Source organism: Panthera leo, chromosome E1 (assembly GCF_018350215.1).
Source record: "Panthera leo isolate Ple1 chromosome E1, P.leo_Ple1_pat1.1, whole genome shotgun sequence".
In the NCBI taxonomy this organism is placed as follows: domain Eukaryota; kingdom Metazoa; phylum Chordata; class Mammalia; order Carnivora; family Felidae; genus Panthera; species Panthera leo.
In genome coordinates this window covers 14,727,071-14,749,649 of record NC_056692.1, presented here as the reverse complement: position 1 = coordinate 14,749,649, position 22,579 = coordinate 14,727,071, and the positions used below count along the sequence as shown (strand labels likewise).

At 51.9% G+C, this 22,579-nt stretch overlaps 1 protein-coding gene and 2 long non-coding RNA genes across 3 annotated transcripts in view; 2 read left to right on the top strand and 1 right to left on the bottom strand.

Moving 5' to 3' along the window:
- The window catches only part of RTN4RL1 (reticulon 4 receptor like 1), a 72,100-nt gene that overhangs the window by 29,931 nt on the left and 19,590 nt on the right, over positions 1-22,579 (bottom strand). The gene's annotated exons all lie outside the window — the stretch shown is intronic.
- On the top strand, positions 1,362-3,540 carry LOC122206528. Its single transcript, XR_006196500.1, has 3 exons — positions 1,362-1,511; positions 2,907-3,074; positions 3,187-3,540. It is a non-coding gene; the product is annotated as an uncharacterized LOC122206528 (long non-coding RNA).
- LOC122206527 lies at positions 10,696-16,333 on the top strand. Its single transcript, XR_006196499.1, has 3 exons — positions 10,696-10,771; positions 10,913-11,095; positions 15,938-16,333. It is a non-coding gene; the product is annotated as an uncharacterized LOC122206527 (long non-coding RNA).

Sequence of the window (22,579 nt, the reverse complement as noted above, 5' to 3'; positions counted from 1 at the left end):
AAAATAAATAAACATTTAAAAAAAATGTCAAGGAATAAGTAGAAAGTGGCCCTGGGACTCAGAGCAGGCAGTTCTGACCCCAAAGCCCCGACGCACCCCAGCAGTGCACCTTATAGTTTCGGGGGGTTCCAGGATGCTCTGAAGGCCAGCTGTGAACCTCAGATTAAGAACTCCTCTCTAAGAGTTCCTAGAGCCTTACTTCCTTTTTTTTTTTTTTTTTTTTTAACGTTTATTTATTTTTGAGACAGAGAGAGAGTGAGCATGAACGGGGGAGGGTCAGAGAGAGAGGGAGACACAGAATCCGAAACAGGCTCCAGGCTCTGAGCTGTCAGCACAGAGCCCGACGCGGGGCTCGAACTCACGGACCGCAAGATCGTGACCTGAGCCGAAGTGGCTTAACCGACTGAGCCACCCAGGCGCCCCATTTTTTTCTTTTTTTTTTTTGAGAGAGAGAGAGATAAAGAGTGAGCAGGGGAGGGGCAGAGAGGGAGAAAGAATCCCAAGCAGGCTCCACACTGTCAGTGCAGAGCCTGATGCGGGGCTTGAACTCAGGAACCGTGAGAGCATGACCCGAACCAAAACCAAGAGTCGGACGATTAACCGACTGAGCCACCCAGGTGGCCCCAGAGTCTTACTTCCTGACTGAAGTATCCTACCTGGCCTCAAGACCCTAAATAAGCCAACCCCACCCTTTGCTTCCCACTGGCTGGCTGGCTACTCTGAGCATACCTAGTGCTGCCTTCAGCCCAGCCACCTGACCCTCCACCCCTCCTGGCCCCTCCTCTGAAATGCTCTCTCTCCTCTTGGTCATCATTCAAAAGTTGAGGCTCTCTTCTGGTGCTTTTCCTGATAGTCTGCCCCAGACTTATTTCCTCATCTGCTTGGGGGTTCTTATCATTTCCTGAGTAAGTGCTAACTTCCCAACTTAGTTGTGATCACCTTGAGATCAGAGACTCGCCCTCCTCCCGTCTTTCTCGCCTTCCTAGACAGACACTCATGTAAACACTAACTGCTCACAGACTCCCCCCAGGTCTATTTTCTCTGTTCTTTTTGGTTTCTGGATCCTCAAACCCCAGAGCTGAATGAGACCCCAGAGTGGACCAGGCCAGAGAAAGGATGTGTCTCCTTTCAGCAGAGAAGCAACAGCTGAAATGCAGTTTTGGAACCTAGCCAGGGCCTCATCCCTGCTTGGTCACTCCAGCAGGAATATCTCATGGCATCTGTTTCTTTCTTTTGCATTCTCAGGGGACAGCATGTTGCAGGAAATCTGTGCAACATGGATTTCCCGATAAGAATGAATACAGATTGAAAAGAATGTGCACATGTTGGTCAGACAGACAGCTTCTAGGACAGATCACAAGACAAAAGAAATACCAGCTTCCAGAATCCCATGAGATTCTGTTCTTATGGCACCCTCCACCCACAGTGGGTCAGCAGTGCTCAGCTGTGCCCAGTTCATGGACGGAAAGCAGAGAGCAGAGTGTAAGACTACCGGAGACCCAAGGACAGAGGTGACTGACACCCCCCCACACACAATTCCTACACCTCATATACACCATTTCTGTCCTTGTGGGCTGGCCCCTGCCCCTCATGATCAGCCTGGAGGTTAAGGTTACTATTTTCCAGGCCATGGGTCAATCACGCTGTACTCATTACAACAACACAAGCAAACAGTTTTAATAGTAAAATTCATTTTGTAGGTGAGGGCAACAAAGCTCTAAGTAAATGACTTGCCCAGGACTGCTGTTTTAGTCGAGTGTCATTAGGTACTCTGAGGACAGTTTAATAGAGATAATTGACAAAGGTGTAGGCAGGGCCTAGGGAATCCACGGGGATAACAGATAACAGGCAAGAAAGCACCCGTGAGTGTCACCACCCCTTAGCCTGGAGTAGGGAGGGAGGGGACTGGCAATCAGAACCCAGAACAGAGAAGCTGTGTGGAGAGCACCCCTTGACAAGAGCTGAGAGCAGCCTGTAGGGAGGGGGATAAATACCCAGCAATCACTCTCCTTCCTCCCTCTGATCACCTGTCAGTGCCTCCTGAATGGGAAGTCAGAGGGCAGGAGCCCACAGGTGTTGATATACAGGTCAGCCCCGGGGCGCCTGGATGGCTTAGTTGGTTGAGCATCTGACTTCGGCTCAGGTCACGATCTTGCGGATCATGACTTCAAGCCCCACATCGGGCTTGCTGACACTGTCAGCTCAGAGCCTGCTTCAGATCCTCTGTCCCCATCTCTCTCTGCCCCTCCCCGGCTTGTGCTGCCTCAAAAATAAATAAAACATCAAATATGTATGTACAGGTCAGCCCCTGGCCATAGGGAGGGGGCAAGTGGAATCCTGTAGCAAGCACCTGCACCAACTGGGAAGTGGCAGAGATGGCCACGCAGACTTGACTGCCTGCCAAGGCCAAATATTTAACCCTTCCACTGCCATATGTCCATGGGCTGGAAGCCAGAGAGGCCCAAAGGGGGTGCACACAAGTCTGAGGGCCCTCACTGCCCCAAAGCGGACTTTCTAGTTCTTTGAGAAGATGTGGTGTGGGATGTTTGAGGAAGTCCCCAGCAGAGGGGAGCTGCGCTTCTACAATTAACCTAAAAGCCTTTTATTAGCATCTTGGCCTAAAAGGGCCCAGACACCCACATAGAACTGGGTCTCCCCCACCCTGACTGGCTTCCAGCTTGGGGTAGAGAAAGGGTTTCGGCACAGGTGTGGGCTGAGGCTCTGCAGTTCAGAGAACGAGCACATGGCACAACCCCTTCAGGGGCAGGGTTAGGCCGCACCCCTGTGACAGGAAGCTCGGGGTGACCTAACGCCACATCATCTCACCGCACCCCATTCCATTTGCAGATTTATTAAATCGAGAGCCAATTCTGACACGGTTTCTTTCAAGCACTTCTACCTTGCAGGTGTGCAAAATTTATTTGAAATAAAGAAAACCATTACAGAGAGAGCCCGCAACCTTCAAAGCCCACCTCTGAGACCAGAAAGAAATAAAAACAGTAGCCCGTACAAACACGCAATTAAGTTTCCAAATACTTGGGAGCCAAGAGAAACACCATCCCTGCAGAGAGCAGGTCTTTAAGGCAATTTTCTTGAACTCTATTCAGCACTCACTCAAAATGCCTTTTAAAAATAACATATGATTTTCCTCCCTCTCCAAAGGCCCCCTTGTTCTTTCTCTTCCAGGTAAGAATGCGACAGCTCTGGAGTGAGAAATTTGCTCATTTTGATAGGGGATGATGGACTATGTTTCCAGGAAGGCAGATAAGAAAGCCAACCAAACATCCCTGCCCACTGGTGCAGGAGGCTTGCTGGGTGTGGGGAGGCCCAGGTACTGGGGGCTGCCCCCCACCCCCGGGACCTTCCCTGACCCACAGAAGGCCACAATGCCAGCCAGCAGACCTGGCTCTGAGGAGGTGTCTATTCACAGCCAAGGCTGAGTTCAACAAATGCCCACCTCTCCCAGGGGGATATCTGATCCCCCGTGAGGAGGAGGGGGAGGCTCGTTCGCTGTCAGGTTTGCTCAGAATAAAAGATTCCTTTTTCTTTTCTTTTTCTTTTTTATTATTTTTTTTTAAAGCTGCAGAGTTTCTTTAATTTTTTTTTTAATGTTTATTTATCTTTGAGACAGAGAGAGACAGAGCATGAATGGGGGAGGGGCAGAGAGAGAGAGGGAGACACAGAATCAGAAGCAGGCTCCAGCCTCTGAGCCATCAGCCCAGAGCCCAACGCGGGGCTCGAACTCATGGACCGCGAGATCGTGACCTGAGTTGAAGTCGGACGCTTAACCGACTGAGCCACCCAGGAGCCCCTCTTCTTCTTTTTTAAAAAAATATTTATTTACTTTTGGAAGAGCACAAGCAGGGGAGGGGCAGAGAGAGGGGGAAAGAGGATCTGAAGCAGGCTCTGTGCTGACAGGCTGACCGCAGCGAGCCTGATGTGGGGCTTGAACTCCCAAAACGTGAGATCATGACCCGAGCTGAAGTCGGAGGCTCAACAGACTGAGCCACCCAGGGGCCCCAAAAGATTCCTCTTTCTATACAAGGTTGAATGAGGTACAAAGAGGTGCAAAGCGCACTCCCTCTGAGTGCTGCAGAGGGAGACAGGACACACGTTCCAGACTTGCCACTCTGCAACAGTGTGACTTTGGGCAGGTGGCTTGGCCTCACTGAGCTTCAGGCCTCTAAGCCGTAGAATGAGACACTTGACAGGGCTTTTGGGAGAAAGTGTGGTTTATCTGCTAGAGCACCTAAAGGGTTATACTCCACGAGGACAGGCAAAAACCACTGCAGCTGGGACTCTCAAATCATCGCCCCACTCCTGGAAAGGGCCACCACCCAATCACCAGGGCAGGGAGCCAGAGATGGCCACTATGCAGAAATAGCACAGGCCATGGCTGAAAGCCCAGGTTTTGGATGGGACTCCGCTTTGAACCTCAGCTCATCATTCAGTCTCTATACGCCCCATGACCCTTAGCTTCTGTGACCCTCAGTTTTCCCATCTGTGAAATGGGAATGTTAATATGTAGTACCAGATCAAATGAGCTAATTCATGCAAAGTGCTTAGCTCCTGCCTGGCACAGCATAGATGCTTAAGAAGCAGTTCTTCTGTTATCATTATGGCCCTTCCAGATCAGACTTCATGCACTAAAATTTAATAACATTGTTTCCTTGTATTTATTTTTGTAGTTAGTTTCTATTTATGGCAAGTGATACTGGGTTTCCATTTATAGAAGTGTTATCCTTTCCTTTTTAAACACATTCATTTAAGCTAAAGTGGGTCAACATAGAGAAGGAAAAAGAGTGAAAAAGTAGTGCCCCGTGGTGCAAAGATGGGTGAGACGCTGGGAAGGTGTGCGGCAGAGGCTGAAGTTTGAGAAACCCCAAGAAAATAACCTGCGTGTAAAGCCAGAAGCGAGGCCCAAGCTGTACCCCACGTCTACCCCATGGCCATCCCGAGGTTGTTCAGAGGCGGGGGACCTTGGAGTCTCCCCTTCCTCCCCTTCTTTGGACAGACCATCTTGTCCAGGTGGAAGTCCCCAGCTTCCCTGAGGATGACTTTCTCAAAATGAGGGCATCAGTGAAGAGCCGCCAGGGGCCCCTTGCTTGACTGCCTCTTGGGGGGCCTGGGCCCCAGGAGTGAATCACGGATCTTGAGGCGAGTCTGGCCAGAGACCGCTGTCTGGGGATTGAGGACCGGGGAGTGTGCGGGATGCGGTCCCTTTCAGGAGGGAAACCAAATGCCATCCTTCTACAACTTCTAAGGAGAGACTTGGAGCAGCTAGGAAATAAAACACCATCCTGGCTCTCGCCACCGAGGTGTTACAACTCAGTCTCGGTTGCCTGGCAACCGCGCAGGTGTGTGATAGGGCGAGCGGCGCTCCCGGGGAGCCAACCAGCGCCGGCCGGGCCTGCCCAGGTGGGGGCCGGTGGGGGGAGGGGCCCGCAGCCGCAGCCGCCCGCGGCACCCCGCCACCCTTCTGCTGCCCCTCCTCCTGCCCCCTCCGAGAGGGAGGCGCTGCCGTTGCCTCCGGCGGCCGAGGTTTGGGCGGCTGCCAGGCCCCGGCACCCGTGTTCCTGCCTCCACTGCCGCCTGTAGCCGGTGTTGGGTCACACCGGCTTCAGGATCAAAAGCCAGGAGCCCTGACCTGGTGCGAGGCGGCCTCCTGCCCGCCCCCTGCACACACACTTGAGCCCAAACCACGCATTTCAGAGAAACCCAAGAATGGGGACAGGCGACACCTCCCTCTCTCTCTGGGATCTGGACTCTCCTGTGGCACATAGATACACTTCCCTCCGTCCCCAGAGAAAGTGCTTATGGAGCAGAAGCCTTCGGAGGGGGGATCTGGTGGACTCCTGCAGAAGCATCCAGGTGGTTCTGCAGCTTGCCTCCCAGCACCAACAGCTAGAAATGGTGGCCAAGAGAGCTGGCTTGAAATTAGGCCTGCATTCGGATTCCAGCTAGGCACTGACCGGCTAAGTAACCTTAAGCAAGCTATGTAACCTCTCAGTTTGCTCACCGGTAAAATGGGAGGGGTGGCGGGGGGGGGGGGGGGACAGAACTTACAGGGCTGCTGTGCAGATTAAGTTATACATACAGAACATTAAGCATGGCGCTTGGCAAATTCTTAGTCCTCATTTGCAGAAAAATGGTTCCATTAGGGCCTGGAAGCCATTGCCACCAGGAACAAGTCATGGAGTTGCTGGGGAGACTCCCACCCCACGCCCTCTTCTAGTCACTTCTGCAGGTGGCTTCTCAGTGGTGGGGCCCAGTGAAGGGCAATGGGTCACTCTGCTCCCCATGTGGTGACCAAGCCCAGGCAGCAGAAGTCAGGGCCCCTGCATTGGCTGCCTCCTATAGAAATGCTAAATGAGGGGGCAGTTGGTGTGGGCCCTCGAGATTTCTTCCTGACTTGCTCCACCCTCTCCTGGCCCTGCCTTTTCTCTCTCCAAGGTGGCAACCTCCATGGGGTCCTCATCAACCTGCACTAATGACGCTCCTTCCCTCTGCAGAGGCTGCTTACCAGCCACTTTCCCCCAACACGTACACACACACACCCCTTCAGGAAAGAAAAGGGAACACAAGCCCACTCCCATCCTTTGCCAGGTGGGGCAGTTCTCTCTGGAGACTGCCTCCCCCATGTTCTTCCTTCCATCTTCTACCCTTTACTGCCTTCCACTTGCTGACAGGCAGGCAAGCAGGCAGGCCAAGTGTGAAAGCGCTCCTGCCGGGAAGTGCGTGGAGAAGGAAATCAGTGACTGAGGCCAACCTCATCCAACCTTCTGGGAGTCTCCGGGGAAGCTTTGCTGAACCCCAGGGGCTGAAGACCCAGACTTTGTCCCGCACTCCCCTGCCTAGGGGTGCCTCCAAATCCCTGCACTCCAAATCCACTTGGCTCAGATGTGTTTTCTTAAAAAGATTAATCCATGGAATCCCAGGCAGTCTTTGACATTGATGTTTACATGGGGTTTCTAAAAGCTTCTGCTTTTCAGTGGGAAGCCAACATATTAACATGTTAACAGTTGTGCTTGACTCTGCTTGGGTGTATGGGCTTTTCCTCCCTGCCTCTATCGTTTTCTGTACTTTTCAAATGTTCCACAGATGGCATGTTTTACTTTTGTAGTCAAAATAAACAAACAAAAACAAAAGATTAATTACTGGGCCCGCTCAGCAACCTGTTCAAATCCTTATTGGAAATGTAGCAGGGTTTCCCCAGGGGGTCAGAACCAGTCCCAGTTCCTGGCTCTGGGATGCTTCCTGGAGCCACACGGGGCAGGAAGGGCAGGGAGGCCCTGATGGGACAAAGTGCTCCCATGATGAGCCTTGATCTGACCCCAGGGGGAATGGCTGTGGTCACAGTGGGTGGCAAGAGGTCAGCAGTTTCCTGGGAGTCACCTGCCCAGGTCACCAGCCAGAAACTGCCCTCTGATGAGGCCTAGAAATGAAGCTGACTCCATCCTGCTATTTCCCTTTGCTCAGCCCTGTCTCTCCAGGGACGTTAGGGAAATGGGCCGCTGCTGGGGGTATCCCTCTCTCATCCCTGAAGCTGCCTCATCTGTCTGTCCTGAGCCACTCCACACAGGTCTCTGCTCCTTCCCAGCTCAGCCTGCCTCCAGCCTGATGCAACTAATGCTGCCTAAGACACTGCCCCAGGAAATACCAGCCTTGACCAGCCTTGACCAGCCTTGACCCAGGAAGCTCTGGGACCCTACAGAAAAGGAGACTTACCAGGATGCTAGAGAGGAAAGGGTGTAAACTTGTCGGCTCTTCCAAAATAACTGTAGGACAGGCACTGGGCTCAGCCCTATGTGTGTGAAATCCTTAACTTCCCAATACCCCAGCAAGGTGGGTGTTATTGTTTGTCTTCTAGATGACAAACTTGGAGCTCAAAGAGAATCAGAGGCTGCTGTAATACCCACAGGTAGAAAGTGGAAGAGCAAGAGCCAAAGCCAGATTCTCTGGGGTCACCCTCTTGCTCACGAACATGAGACCGAACAAGGCAGGGATGGAGGCAGCCCACGGCTTCTACGCCCCAACCTTCCACCTTCCAGTGGACCTGCCCAAAGCCTGGGCTTGGACAAACAGCCATACTGTGCTCAATCCCAACAGAAATGAATGGAAGGGGGCTAAGCACAAACACAGAGACCCTTCCGTGGATGCCCGGCAGGAAGCCCTTGCCTCTTCTTGCTCAGAGGTAGGCTGCCAGGGCTCCCCCGTATCACCAGTCTGCTGAGAGTGGAGTGAGGGGGGCCAGCAACTTGCTGAGCTAGGGGAATGTGGAAGGGGAGGGTCAGGGGGCAGCAAAGTGAAAGTAGAGGAGGAGTAATGGCTGGTAAGTCATTGTTTACTGGTAAACTGAGTCTCTCTTTACTGGGAGCTTCTTGAAGGCAAGGCTGGTCTTTTCAAGTTCAATCTCAAGTACCCAGTGGGGCGGGGGGGGGGGGGGGGGGGGGTTGGTGGTGGTGGTGGGGGCAGCAACCAGAAAACTGGGTAAATGCCTCTGGGGGCCAACAGGGGGCCATCTGGTGGGTGAGCTATGCTGATATCCCAGATTCTTCTGAGGACACATGTCCAGCTAATGGCACCAGTGAAGGCCAATGCTAACAGCAGCCACAGCCCCTCCCAAGGCCATGCAACCTAATTCTGTATCCATGACTTGTGCTTTTTCATAGAAGGGGCCCCCGAATTGCATAAGCTTCAGGCTTCATGAAATCTGGATCTGGCTCAGGATGCCTAAAGCTGGAAACTCCCTCTGCCTGTAACGAGGCCCACACCCTGCTCCGTGCTGGCACGGGTTCGCCAGCCTTCCCAGGGAAAGAAATTGAAAACCACGCCCTAATGACAAGGGTTGGTGGGGGCCCTGAAGCCCAGTGACAATCAGGTCTCGGTCATAATTGAGGCCATGTATCCACCAATACAGACCCTCATGTAGTCACATTATCACAGAGTCCAGTGGGTTCTTAATCGTCTCGAGTGGGGGACCTTCTTGAGAATGAAAGCCCTGATGCTCTAAGACGTACCCGCACATGAAACAGTACTTATCATTTTCAGGGGTTATGGATGCCTGAGGACCATCAATTGAGTCTGTAGGAATTGGAGAAGGCCGGACCGGGCCCCTGTTATGGAGACAGCATGATATGACGATGGACAATGGGTGATGTGGGCTCCATCCCGGCTTCTAAGTCCCTTCACTTCCCCAAACCTCCACTGGGCTTTGCATTAAGTGTTCCCTAAATTCCTCCCAATTCTAGGATTCCGATTTCCATGATATACGCAACAAGCATTTTTCATACGCTGCTCATTTAATTCTCTCAGTTACTCTGTGGAACAAATATCCTTTGCTCCAATTTGCAGATCAAGAGACCCCTCTGTCTGCATGTGGGGTAAAGGAACTCCCCCCAAGGTGTGTGGCGAGTGGTGGGGCTCGGATGTGAAACTGGGTCTCGGGGCTCCTGGGTGGCTTAGTTGGTTGAGCATCCAACTTTGTTCGGCGCAGGTCATGACCTTGAAGTTTGTGAGTTCAAGCTGTCAGCACAGAGCCTGCTTGGGATCCTCTATCCCCCTCTCTCTGTCCCTCCCCAGCTTGCGCTCTCTCAAAAATAAACATAAAAAAAAAAATGAAACTGGGTCTCTTGAACTGCACAAGCCTGTGCCTATACCAGTGGCCACAACCAACCCCCTTGGTCCCCTCTTTCTCACACCACTGTCAACTCTGCATTGAAATATGGGGCTTTCTGTCCACCTCTTGCACTTCTTGGCTTCAAGTCACCTGCCTCCCACTTTCTGTCCTCAGGGCCTGCTAGCTACCTGGAAGAAACGAGGACCCCATTCCCTCCCAGCTGGATCAAACCCTACTGAGCCTGACTCCTCCCAGGCCTTTGCTTCCTTGGGGGGCAATTGACGGCTGGGGGTTGATTACTGGACACTTAGGCACGGAGCAGCATCAGCCTGGTTTGCATCCCCAGTTTAAAAGCCCAGATTAATCTCCCTGGGCTGGTTCTGTCACACACACAGATATATTTTCTTCTTGGAATTTACAAGTAGTTCCATCGGAGAAATAAACAACCAGAGATAAAAATTACACTGTCACAGCGCAGGTGTGATAGATGTAGGTAGCAAGCCGTCGTGGTCGCCGAGGAGGTGCTCTGCCGACACAATCTACCGAATGAGACCTGGAGGGGCCCCAAGGTAAGGGGAATGAGATGCTGATGGGATCTCAGCCCAACACACGGAAGCAAGAGAAGTGTGGAATCTGCAATTTACATTCATCGCTCTAAATCCTAGGGTTCCCAAGCTAGCCTGGCCAGGGTGAGAGGTTGATTGGCAGGAGGCCTTCTCAGGCTGCCCCGCCTCCCAGCCTCAAGCCTCGGGAACAGGGTCTGCTCAGACAACAGGCCTCACGGAGGAAGCAAGCCTGAGGACACCAGCTTAACCTTGACAGCTCTGTCTCCACCAAGATGTCAACTCCCTGTCTTGTCTCCACAACTACTAGCTGAGGGGAGGTAAGCCTACGTGTAAAGAAAGCCACCTCGGCAAAGGAAGAGCAGGCTGGACCTGGAGTCTGAAGACTATAACCACAGCTAACATTTACTGAGCACTTACTAAGTGCCCGGCCTTCTGTGAAGGACTCAACAAGGATGATCTCACAGGATAACCTTATGAAGTAGGCACTGATATCATCCCCACATTACAGCTGACAAACTGAGGTTTGAAGAGGTTAAGTGACTTCCCCAAGGTTCCTGGAATGTATTGGATGGTGGCCTCCAAAAAAGTATGTCCACTGGAACCTGCGAAATAAACTGTTAGCTTATTTGGGAAAAAGAGTCTTTGCAGATGCGGTTAAGGACCTTGAGATGAGATCATCCTTGATTACCTACACAGGGCCCAAATTTAATGACAAATGTCCTTATAGAGACAGAAAAGAAGACAGAGTGAAGCCTCGGGAAGACGGAGGCAGAGATTGGAGTGACGTGGCCACAGGAAGTGCCAACCACCACGGGAAGCTGGGAACAGCAACGAGTGGAGCCTTTGAAGGGAACACGGACGGCCCTGCCAGCACCTAGATTTCGGACTTCTGGCCTCCAGAACTGTGAGGGTATAAATTTCTGCTGTTTTGGGGGGGCACCTGGGTGGCTCAGTCAGTTAAGCATCTGACTTCGGCTCAGGTCATGATCTCACGGTCGTGGAATTAATCCCCACATCAGGTCCTGCACTGATAGCCCAGAGCCTGCTTGGGCTTCTCTCTCTCATGCTTTTTCTCTCTCTCTCAAAGTAAACTTTAAAATAAATAAATAAATAGGGCGCCTGGGTGGCTCAGTTGGTTAAGCATCTGACTTCGGCTCAGGTCACGATCTCACGGTTCGTGAGTTCAAGCCCCGCGTCGGACTCTGTGCTGACAGCTGGGAGCCTGGAGCCTGCTTCCGATTCTGTGTCTCCCTCTCTCTCTGTTCCTCCCCTGCTCTCACTCTGTCTCTCTCTCACTTGCTCAAAAATAAAGATTTTTAAAAATTTTTATAAATAAATAAATAAGTAAATAAATAAATTTCTGCTCTTTTAAGCCCCTAAATTTGTGGCAATTTGTTACGGCAGCCCTAGGAAATGAATCCGGCCTCACAGACAACAAACAGCAATGCCAGAGGATTCAGATCTGACAGGCTGACCCCAGACTCAGGTCTGTCCTGCCAGGCGATGCTGCCAGGCCCCAGGACCTGGGTGCCAGTCCTGTCTCCACCGCAATCGAGCTGTGGGGCCTTGAGAAAGTTGTTAAGCCTAGTCTGTTCATCTGCAAAATGAGGGGGTTCGACAGCAAAAGTGGGGTGCCTCAGGGGCTTCCAGAGCAACAGGACAAATGGAGTTCTGAGGAAGACGGGTACAAAGAAAGCACTTAGCAAACCACCTAAAGCCTACAATTTGTGTGGGTTTCTGGCCGCCCACGATATATTCCCCTCTTTCTGGATGCAGCACCCTGATTTTACCCTGGGGGAACTGGTTCTCCTCAACTTTCCACCCAGGAGCTGATCTCAGCACCCACCTTCTGGGCAGGCACCCAGTCAGCACAGGCTCCCAGGCCTCAGGACTGGTTTGTGGGCCAGTGACAACGGGCCCACAAATACGTTCAAAGTGTTGGGGGGGGGGTGGCGGGAAGAAGCTCTCTTTCTGAGGGGAGGGAAAATGTGAACACAGAGCTTCTGGAACCTTCTGAGTATGATGTCAAATCAGGGGAAGTCAGGCCAAGAAGCTGAGAAGAAGGAACCAGGTCCTGGTGACACTGCACGATCAGGTTACACCTGAAGGTGAATCTTTTTAGTTTCAGGAGCTTGTAAGATCCCTTGTTTGTCCCAACAGTTCTGGGTTTCTGTCATTTGTAACCAGAGACTCCCAAACCTCAGGTTACCAGTCATGCCCATTTCCAAGTGTCTTTCTAGCTGTGAAGTGTGTGATTTCAGGGCCAGAAAATCTGCAGTGCCTGCAATCCATACCTGTGGATTGTGGGTTGTGTGTGAGCTCACAGGCATGCACGGACATGTGTCCTTTCCACACACGATTCCCCCCAGCATCTCTGACAAGAGATCGTGAAGCCTGCACTTCTTGACAGCCCTCTTAGGAGGCTCCTGGTCACCTGGGGTCCAGATCACGCCTGACCAAACTCTTCCTAGAGTCTTCAAGGTAATACCCGGGAGCCTCTGTGCCTAGCTCCTTTTTTTTTTTAAGTTTATGGAAGTTTTTTTTTTTAATGTTTATTTATTTTTGAGAGACAGAGACAGAGAGAGTGCACACGTGCATGCGCACGCACACACACACACACACACACACACACACACACGAGTGAGTTGGGGAGGAGAAGAGAGAGAAGGAGACACAGATATGAAGTAGGCTCCAGGCTTTGAGTTGTCAGCACAGAGCCCGATGCGGGGCTCGAACTCCTAAACGGCAACATCAAGACTTGAGCCAAAAAAGGATGCATAACTGACTGAGCCACCCAGGTGCCCCCCCCCAACTTTTTTTTAAAGTAAGCTCTACACTCAACATGGGGCTTGAACCCACAACCCTGAAATCAAGAGTCACATGCTCTACCAACTGAGCCAGCCAGGTGCCCTTGAGTTTAGCTCCTTTATGCCTCTGAAGATGGTGGCCCCCACGTCTCTTCTTCAGGGCAAGCACTTACTCGGCTCCTTCGGGACTTCCTAACATAACCCAGGCCATTCAGCAGGTATTTACTGAGCACTTAATATATGCCAGGCCCAGGCGAGAGCTAGGGATACAAAATAGATTAGCGGATATAACCCCCGTCCACACACAGCTCACAGTCCAGAGGCGTGCATGACTAATTATAGCACTAAATAATTGGCACAGCCATTCAACCCTTAGATACCACCAAGTGGCTGCTGGTCCGAATGACCACTCTCCTCAGGGACACTGTAGTCCCTGTAGTCGCCTAACTTTTCTGTTCTCCTCAGAGTCTCTTTCCTACTTGGCAGTCAGGGTGGTCTTCCAAAAATATGAAAATGTAAACCAGCCTTTTCTATGGCTCCCCATCATACTGACCATCAATCTGCAGGATCTGACCACACCGACCACACTGCCACCTTCCTTGCTCCCCTCCCACCCCTGGGGGCTGTCTTGCTGGGACGCACCAAGCACACACGCTCTCAGGGGCTTTGCACTAACCGGTTATCTCCTCAGCCCCGCTCCTCTCTTGGCCCGGCCTCCATAGGCTCCTTCCTTCATCTCACCAGGTCTCTGATCAATGTCATCTCCTCATGAGGCTTCCTTGAGCACACTGTCCCTAACTCTCTCCCTCACTGTCTGTGCCCCCACCTCCCTGGTCTTCATCAGCCCTATCTTTGCTTTCTCGTCCATGACTCGGCCCCCTCTCCACTACAGGGGTGTGAGCTCCAAGGAAACAAGTGGTGTGAGGTGATGTCAAAGGGCTAGCAGGGGCCCTGCAGACATGAGGCCTCGAAAACCCTGTTAAAAATCGGGTGTCTAGGGGCACCTGGCTGGCTCAGTCAGGGGCGCCTGACTTTGGCTTGGGTCATGATCTCACGTTTCTTGAGTTTGAGTCCCACATCGGGCTCTCTGCTATCAGCACAGAGCCTGCTGGGGATCTTCTTTCCCCCTCTCTCTGCCCTTCCCCTGCCTGTGCACGCACACACACGCACCGTCTCTCTCTCTCTCAAAAATAAACAAACATTAAAAAATAAGTAAAATAAAATATTAAAAAGAAAAAACTCAGGCCTTTACTGCCAAAGTTGTGAGAAGCCTGAAGGAGTTTAAGCAATCAGAGTGATATGATTAGATTATGTTCCCTAACATCACTTGTCTGCAGCATGGAGCCTGAAGGCAAGAAGCTAGAGCACCATCAGGAGGCTACTGCAACAGTCTAAGCAAGAGATGTGGGACCCGGGTTTGAGATGGTAGAGGCAGGGGAAATGGAGAGCAGGGGATGAATTTAAGCATCGTGGTGGTGACGGACTGGATTGGTAGAAGATGGCAAGAGAGGATGACTCAGTGGGTGCTCAGCAGAGAGGGAAGCAAGTCCTTCACGTCCCGGATTTGAACGCTTCTATTAATGTGACCAAAGATTATAGATGATGTTTTGGTGGGGGGGGGGGGTTGTTTTTGGAAGGCACATCAAACTTTCTGACTCACTGTGTCTGCAGGCAAATGCTTTCTCATCATAATAACCCTTACAGGACAAGAAGTCTTTGCTGTGAGTGAGCTGGATGGGTCCCGGGGCCGTGGGGAGCTGCTGGATCACAGCCTGGAGAGAAAGGTGCCAGGACATCACACACTGGCTGAGGCCAGAGAACCACTGGGGGAATTTCATTTCAAGAATGAAAAATAGTCATGGGCAAGAGATATACACTCTCTCACGTCCTCCAGGCTAGTGAATATTTGACATGAGAAAAAAGAAATAGTAGGAGAAATGTCACCACGCTATACTACCTAGATCTCTGCTTCTAGAGGTTTCCATGACCACTACCCATGTTCTACTGGACTGCCAATGCACTTCATGATTCCAGACGCCAGAGAAGGAATCCATTGAGGTGGAGGTTCCAAAAGCTGGCGTGTGGAAGATGTAAGTGGAACGCTGGCCAAGTCTGAGCAAGGATACCCTCCTTAGGCAGAAATCAAAGGCCACAGAGGCGTTTCTCAGGCTTTCCCTATTAACAGCTTTGCGAGTGGCACCATTATAACTGATCATCACGGGTTGCACAACAATGTGACTGTACTTTATGCCAGAGAACTGGACACTTAAAAATGGTTTAAATAGGGGCGCCTGGGTGGCGCAGTCGGTTAAGCGTCCGACTTCAGCCAGGTCACGATCTCGCGGTCCGTGAGTTCGAGACCCGCGTCAGGCTCTGGGCTGATGGCTCGGAGCCTGGAGCCTGCTTCCGATTCTGTGTCTCCCTCTCTCTCTGCCCCTCCCCCATTCATGCTCTGTCTCTCTCTGTCCCCCCCAAAAAAAAAACAAAAACAAAAAAACAAAAAAAACGTTGAAAAAAATGGTTTAAATAGGGGGCACCTGGGTGGCTCAGTTGGTTGAGCATCGACTCTTAAATTTCGGCTCAGGTCATGATCCCAGGGTCATGGGATCAAGCCCCATATCAGGCTCTGTGCTGGGCATGGAGCCTGATTGGGATTCTCTCTTTCTCCCTCAAGTTGAAATGGTAAATTTGGTGTTACGTATAACAAAGTATATAATTAAAAAGAACCTTATAGTCCATTGAAATAATCAACTACCTCATGCTTTCATTTCGCCCACAAAATGCCTGTTAGCTGGCTGTCTTCCAGCCTATGGTTGAACAACCACCACAACAGACAATTCACTAACATGCTTAGTGGGTTCCATCTTTTGCATCTCTGTTAGAAAGTTCTTAGAATAAACTGGGTAATATCACACAGGCTAATTTTTTTTTTTTTTTTCTTTAAGCCATCATGGAGCTTTTGGACCTCACCACAGATGTTCTTCTGAGTCGAATCTTTCCAGAGCTGGGCCTTCCTGCCTATCACACCGTGTTCAGTACTGCCTCCTAAAGTCACTCTGAGTTGTGTCTCCAGGAAATGAGAGGGCGTCCCCACCTTGTCCTGCACTCACCCTCCATCCTTGCACGTGGGGGCACTCCTTCCCTCACGACAGTGCCCATGGGAGCAACCTAAGAAAGAGCCAACCTATATGGGATTTGGATGTCTGACCTTGGCCAATTAGTACCTTGCTCGGTGTAACCAACCGAGTCACAGATTCAATTCAATTCAGCAAACATTTATCAAGCCTCTCAGCGCCAACCGATTCCCGTCTGTTCTAGAAGTGCAACGAAGCTCAGCCTTGTCTCCATATTACAGTTATTTGTATTTCAAGGTAAAGGGTAGGTTTTAAGTACTTGTAAGAGGCGGTAATGGATGCCTTGGGGAGTGGTGGCCATGGGCTGGGGCCGAGGGAAAGGAGCTGAGAAATGACCCCTAAGTCAGGGCGGCAGGACCTGGCTGCAGACAGGGAAGGCATGCAGACTGAAAAGCCAGATAAAGCCTGGAGATTTCTTTTTTTCTAAACCTCCCCCCACCTCCTTTTTAATCGAAAAGATAATGTATGCACATAGTAAAAAAAAAAAATTTTTTTCAAAGAGCACAAAAGGGTATACAATGAAAAATAAGTCTCCTTTCCTCTCCCAGACCTCCAGTCCCTCGTATCTTTCTTCAGAGGCATCCTACTGTTAACAGTTTCTTTTGTGTCTTTCCAGAAAATTTCTATCACGTACAAGTATATCTTTCTTTTTAAAAGCAAACGGTAGTGCAGTATATTACCACTGCTTTTTCACTTAGCAATACATGTTGGCATCCGTCCCATATCAGTGCATACAAAGTCATCCATTCTTTGGAGCACGGAATCCCGTTGTGTGGGGGTATTGTAATCTACCCGATCGCTCCCATACTGATGGACATTTAGGTTGTTTCCAGTTTCTGCTATTATAGTCAATGATAACATGCCTGCTCCTGTATATGTGTTTTCTGCCCACAGGTGCAAGGGTATCCGTAAAATAAATGCCTGGATGTGGAATTGCTGTATTTAGACAGCTGTGTCTGGGATTGTGGTTGAGGAGTCCTGTTGGAGCTGTTGTCTCTCCAGGAGAGGAGAGGGTATGTACAGAGCCTCAAACCACCAGCCTTCTGGCACACACGAGCCTGTCATATGCAGCTATGGCATCCAGGGAAAGAGCCCTTCTCTGGATTCTGAGAGAACCAACCTGTGTGGCTGGGGACCCAGTGGGAACTAAGAGTATGCAGACCCCCTTCAGTCAGAGGCCAAGAGTGTGTAAAGGGATCAAAGCTTAATGGTAAGACATTTAACACAATGCTCCATCAGCGTGAGCTTCTACTGGTACCATTATCATCATCATCATCATCCAGAAGGAGCCTTCTGGAGTCTTGTCAGTGGCCAGGTAAGCTCCCAGAGTTTGTCTGTTCAACAGTCCAGTTGATTCAAAGGCACCAAACCAGAATCTGCCCAGCATTTGGGGCTGGGTGAGAGCTGAGCCAGCCCGTTCCACTCATCACTGCTTGGCATCCAGAATTCCCAGGCCTTTGCCAGAGTACCTAATAAACACCATACTTCATTCCTTGCCATTGTCACCCACACATCCCCCGACGCCTGCTGACGTCTGCCACGGCACACAGTCAGCATTTCGCCTTGGCACACGGCTCCTTTATGACCTGCTTTCTTTTTTAAAGGGTGAATACAGCCCGAATGATGCCGCCGTGACATAACAAAACTAAATGTGTGTGTTATCGAGGGCAAGGAGGAGTGTGGAAGGTATACCAGAACTCTATACACCCCAAAAAAAGAATTGGCCTTGAGTGTGGAGCCAATCAGACCTGGGTTCAAATCCCAGTTCTGCCACTTACAAGCCCTGTGGCCTTGGAAAGGTGTTTAACTTCTTTGAGCCTTCATTTCCTCACCTGTGAAATGGGCTAAGTGCTTGTTCTAATAGGATTGCTGTGAAGAGTAAGCAAGATAATGGATTATTTATGATTTTTTTTATAGACTGGCCTTATTCCAAAAATGATTTCAGGCAGTTGAGATAATGTATGTAAAGTGTCTGGCACATAGTAGCGGCTCAATAAGGCATCAGTTCCCTTCCCCTGAGCTTCTAGCAAAATGGTCACTTTCGGATCCAAGCCCCCCGTTTCAGGGTGCTGCGATCGCTTGAAACACTTCTGGAACGTCCTTGTGAGAAAACTAGCTAAATACTTGAGTCCCATCTTGTTTTTAAACCTTAAAAAAAAAAAAAAAAAAATGAATCCCAACAACAAAACAAACCACACTCTGCAAATTGCTCATTCCTTTTATTCACAACACACAGCTTCAAATTACTTTTGGCCTTTTCCAAAAAATCAAACCGACCCTCAAAGGTCAAGGATTCGCCACCACCGAGGCTATTAAGAGGAAAATGTTGTGAGATCTGAAGCAATTTCCCAGGAAGGACTCGTCAACTGTTTTGAGCTGGCGCAGCAGAACTGGAGTAAGAAAGAGCGAAGCTCTCCACCCGCTCCCGACTACTTTGAACCGGCCCCTTCCTTGGGACACTTACAGTCGGAAACCTCTTTGTAGGAAGAACCGGCTCCCTGCTCCCTGGCCCCCCTCTGTGGCTCACATTGCCCTGTCTCTGGGGTAAAAGCAGACGTTGCTGCCTCTGAAGTATGGGCTCGGGTGGCAGTCAGAGACACTGGGTGTGAGGAGAAGGCATTGAGAGGGAAGTGGCGGGCAAGAGTTTGAGGGGATGGAGTGGCCTCTCCTCCATCTTTAAGGGGATACCGACTAAGGAGCCAGGGATTCTGGGTTGGAGATGGGATGCTTCAGGGAGCGGAGAACGGCATCTCCCCTGTGCCCGCACCCACTTTGTTACAACAGCCCCACCAACTGTCGCAGCCAGAGACCCGCCTGGCCCCTCCTAGGGCAAAGGCAGGGCAAACATCTCCTGTGTTCTGCGTTTCCTCAGCTTCATCCCCAGATAGTCTCAGGCCAGAAAATGCCAAAGGACCCACTCACTGCATCCTCTCGTTGCCGGCTCACGGGCTCCAAACCCACAATGTGCAAACAGCCCCTGCCCCTGGCTAACCTGTAGAAGGCCGCAGGCAGCACAGCCAAGTGAAAAGACACTGGACTCCGGAGCAGCCATGTCTGTCTGTGTGCAGATCGCTCGGGCGGCACAAGTAGGGTCTGCGGCCTCCCACCTCCAGGCCTGTTTTCTCATCTGGGGAAGGGCATAATACCTACTCGGGTTGGGGGTGGCTGTCAGGAAGGGGCTTATAAAGATTAAATGAGACGATGCATGCCCTCCACCCATGGCAGCAAATACCCCCGAGGCCCTGGGGTGCAGGCCCGGTACCTGCAGTGTGTGGCTCCTCCCTCTCACAGGAAGCCTGGGACCATGCCCTGAGCTGACAGGGACGAAACGAGCCACCAAGTTCCCAGCAGCCCACTGGGCTCTGCGAAAGGAGGGCAGGGGAGGGGAGCCTCCACAAGGAGGGCACAGAACTGGCTCTGTGAACACAAGACCTCTGGCCTTCCCCAGCTCACCTCCCGATAGGCTCATCCCAGACATGAGGGGGCTCGACTCTTGCTGTCGATGGGAAGTACATCTTCCAGAAAGCAGTAGGGCACAATGGTTATGCCCCATACTCAGCCCTGAAAAAACACCTCTGTGTCTGTATCATCCCGCTTAGATGGTTTGCTGCAAGATCTACAGTCTATTAAAGATAAACAAGTCCTTATCCTCTTGCTAATTGGTTCAAATCGATTGACCTTATAAGTGGGTCTAATGTACAAGGGGGTGGCCTGTATGCCGAGCAACCCGTGCACTTAACTAGCTGTCGCTCAAGCGACTGAACAAGGCACATTAACCCAAATTTCTCAGGACACCTTCCCTGATAGGCTGCCGAACCAGCGTTTCCCCCATTGGGCTAAAGCATTTGCTGGGTCAACAGGCCTGCTTGAAGGCATCGGATCCTATCAGGCGGGTGGTGATAAGCCCAGTGTAGATTCCTTGGGGAAGCAGAGGGAGCGCAGAGCCTGTGACCAGAGTCCCTAGGCCTTGCCCTGCCCTGGTTCAGGCCGCCTGGCAGGAGAAGGGACTGCGTCCCAAGTGCTGGCAGAAGACGTACAGGAAGGCACTCTTCCCGGCACTCTCATGATCTGGCTTACATTGCCTTTCGATCTGTTTCCTCACTCGGCCTTTCCCCAGGAAAGCTAGGCTCTATCTCACTGAACCCATCTCTGAGGCTGGGTGACCGCTGCTTTCCAGGTGGGAGCTGACGTTCAGCCTTTTGTTGTTGCCAGTGTCTGAAACGGTCTGGAGACTGGTAAAGACAACACATACCAGGAGATGGCCTAGAAGTCTTGGCCAGGGTGGGGGTGGAGAGCAGCCCTCCCAACCTGCCCTCACTCCCCAGTGCCACCCTGTGGAGGGCTAGCTGCTGGCCAGGAGTGCCTCTCACCCTCCAGAGCGGTGGCCAGCCACCCCGAACTTTCCTCTGCTCTATTAATAAACCTCAGCTGAGATCCTTCTGAGCCCCCTCTTTGGGGTTTGATCCTCACCGCTTTGCCTTATCAGCCTTGCTTTTCACAAGCACTTAAATTCATGAGAAAAGGGAAAAAGTGAAATCAGATAGAAATGCAGGTCTGTTTGCTGTTTTCTCCAATGAAATGGTTCTGGGTAAACAGCAGCCGCCTTTGATGAAATCCCAGCAGGCTTAAACAATAAAGCTGGTTACAAACTCAATCTGGCGGAGATATCAGATCTGAAATTGTTTCAAAAAACATGTCAACATTTTCTAATGCTCCTCAAAAAACTTCCTGGGCTGCCCACTGTGGAGTCTGGGTCTGGGAGATAGGATGGAGGCGACTCTGGTCTTGGCCTCTGCTCAGGCCCCATGGGACTTTCCAAGTCAGGAGCCCAGAGGCTCAGGAGCAAGCTGTTCCTGCTGCTGGGGGGCCCTGTTATTTGTAGAAGCCTAAGTGGCCACTTAATAGGCACTGCCCAAGCCGGGCAGGGCCCACTCTCCCTCTCATACACCACTGCTGTTACACCTCCCCCCACCACACTTGGCCTCTCTGCCTCCACCCTTAACTCCCTACCTTCTATTCTCCATACTGCAGCCAGCGGAAGCTTTTAAAAATGTAAATCAGATCATGCCATTCCTTTGCTTAAAACCTCTAATGCCTTCGTACTGCACTTAGAATAAAATCTGAACTCCTCCCGTGGCCTACAAAACCCTCGGGGATAAGCCACTGCTTAGTTCTCCCCCACTCGCTACTGCCTCCCCGGCCTTCTACCCAGACCTAGAACACTTTTCTGTCTCTGGGCCTTTGCACTCCCCGTAAACTGCCTGGGATGCTCTGGCCTCAACCCACTGTCATGGTTCAGCTCTCAGACCACGCCAGTTAGTGTTGCTGTCCTCCCTAGCCAAACACACGATCATAATACAGTTCATTGTCTGCACGAAGTTCAGCCACTCTCTGAAATCACCTTATGTGCTCACTTATTAGCTGTTTGGAATGTAATCTCTCTGCAGACCCAGACTTGTGGGCCTCCTTGGGTACAGCCTATGACCAGCACATAATAGGTGCTCAGTAATTAACCGCTGCATGAAAGAACAACAAGATGTCTGACCTCCCAGGGCAACGCCCAGGAGGCCTGGAGCACACCGCGGCAGAAATACCTTGCCAGCCCCTCTATTTGGCCTCCCTGGCTACCCCGCTTCCACCTCACCGGAGGCCCCTTGCAGGCTTTGGGTTCTGGGCCTCGGGAGGTCAGGTCTGGCCTGGGAACTGGGATGTCCTTCCGCTTTCACGGCTCCCTTCCCGAGGGCTGCCTCTTCCTCTCCCCCTCCGCTCCCCCAACAAGCTCAAACAAGGACTCTAGAATGGGGGTGGGCAGAGGCGGCTGGTGGGGGGCTCTGGATCCTAAGCCCTCCTAAGGCCTTCCTGGAAAAGCATGGGCATTGGTCTGCTCGGGCCTCCCGGGTCCGGGGCCTGGGGTGGACAGCGATGCCACCCGAGGGCACAGGTCCCCCACCCTCAGCCCCACACGCCCGGGACGCGATCGATCCCTGCCACTCCGGCCTTATTACCGAAGAGAGCTGCCGGGGCTGGCAGAGGAGCCAGACGGCTGCGGAGGGGGTGGGGAGGCCTCCTTGGCTCCCTGGCCCGGATTAAATATTTACTATGTTTTGTTTGGCCTTTGGGGGAGGGGCGGGGAGGGCGGTCTCATCGATCCCGAGCTGCGGGCGAGGCCCGGCCGGGCTGGAGGCGAGGGCGAAGCCCAGGCCCCGAGCCCCCGGAGCCTCCCCAGGGCGGGCCGGGCAGAGAGCGCCCCCGGGCCCGACCCCTCCCGGGGCGAGGATCGCGCACTGCCGAGCCGCCGGGCCGCGCTGACAGATCTGGGTTACCGTGCGGGGAGCCGCCGCCCGCCCTGGAAACGATTCCCACCTCTCGGGCGCCAAGGCCGGGCGAGGGCCGCGAGCGACGCCCGCCCCGCACTCTGCTAACCCCGCCGCCGCCTGCCCAAGTTCCCGGCGG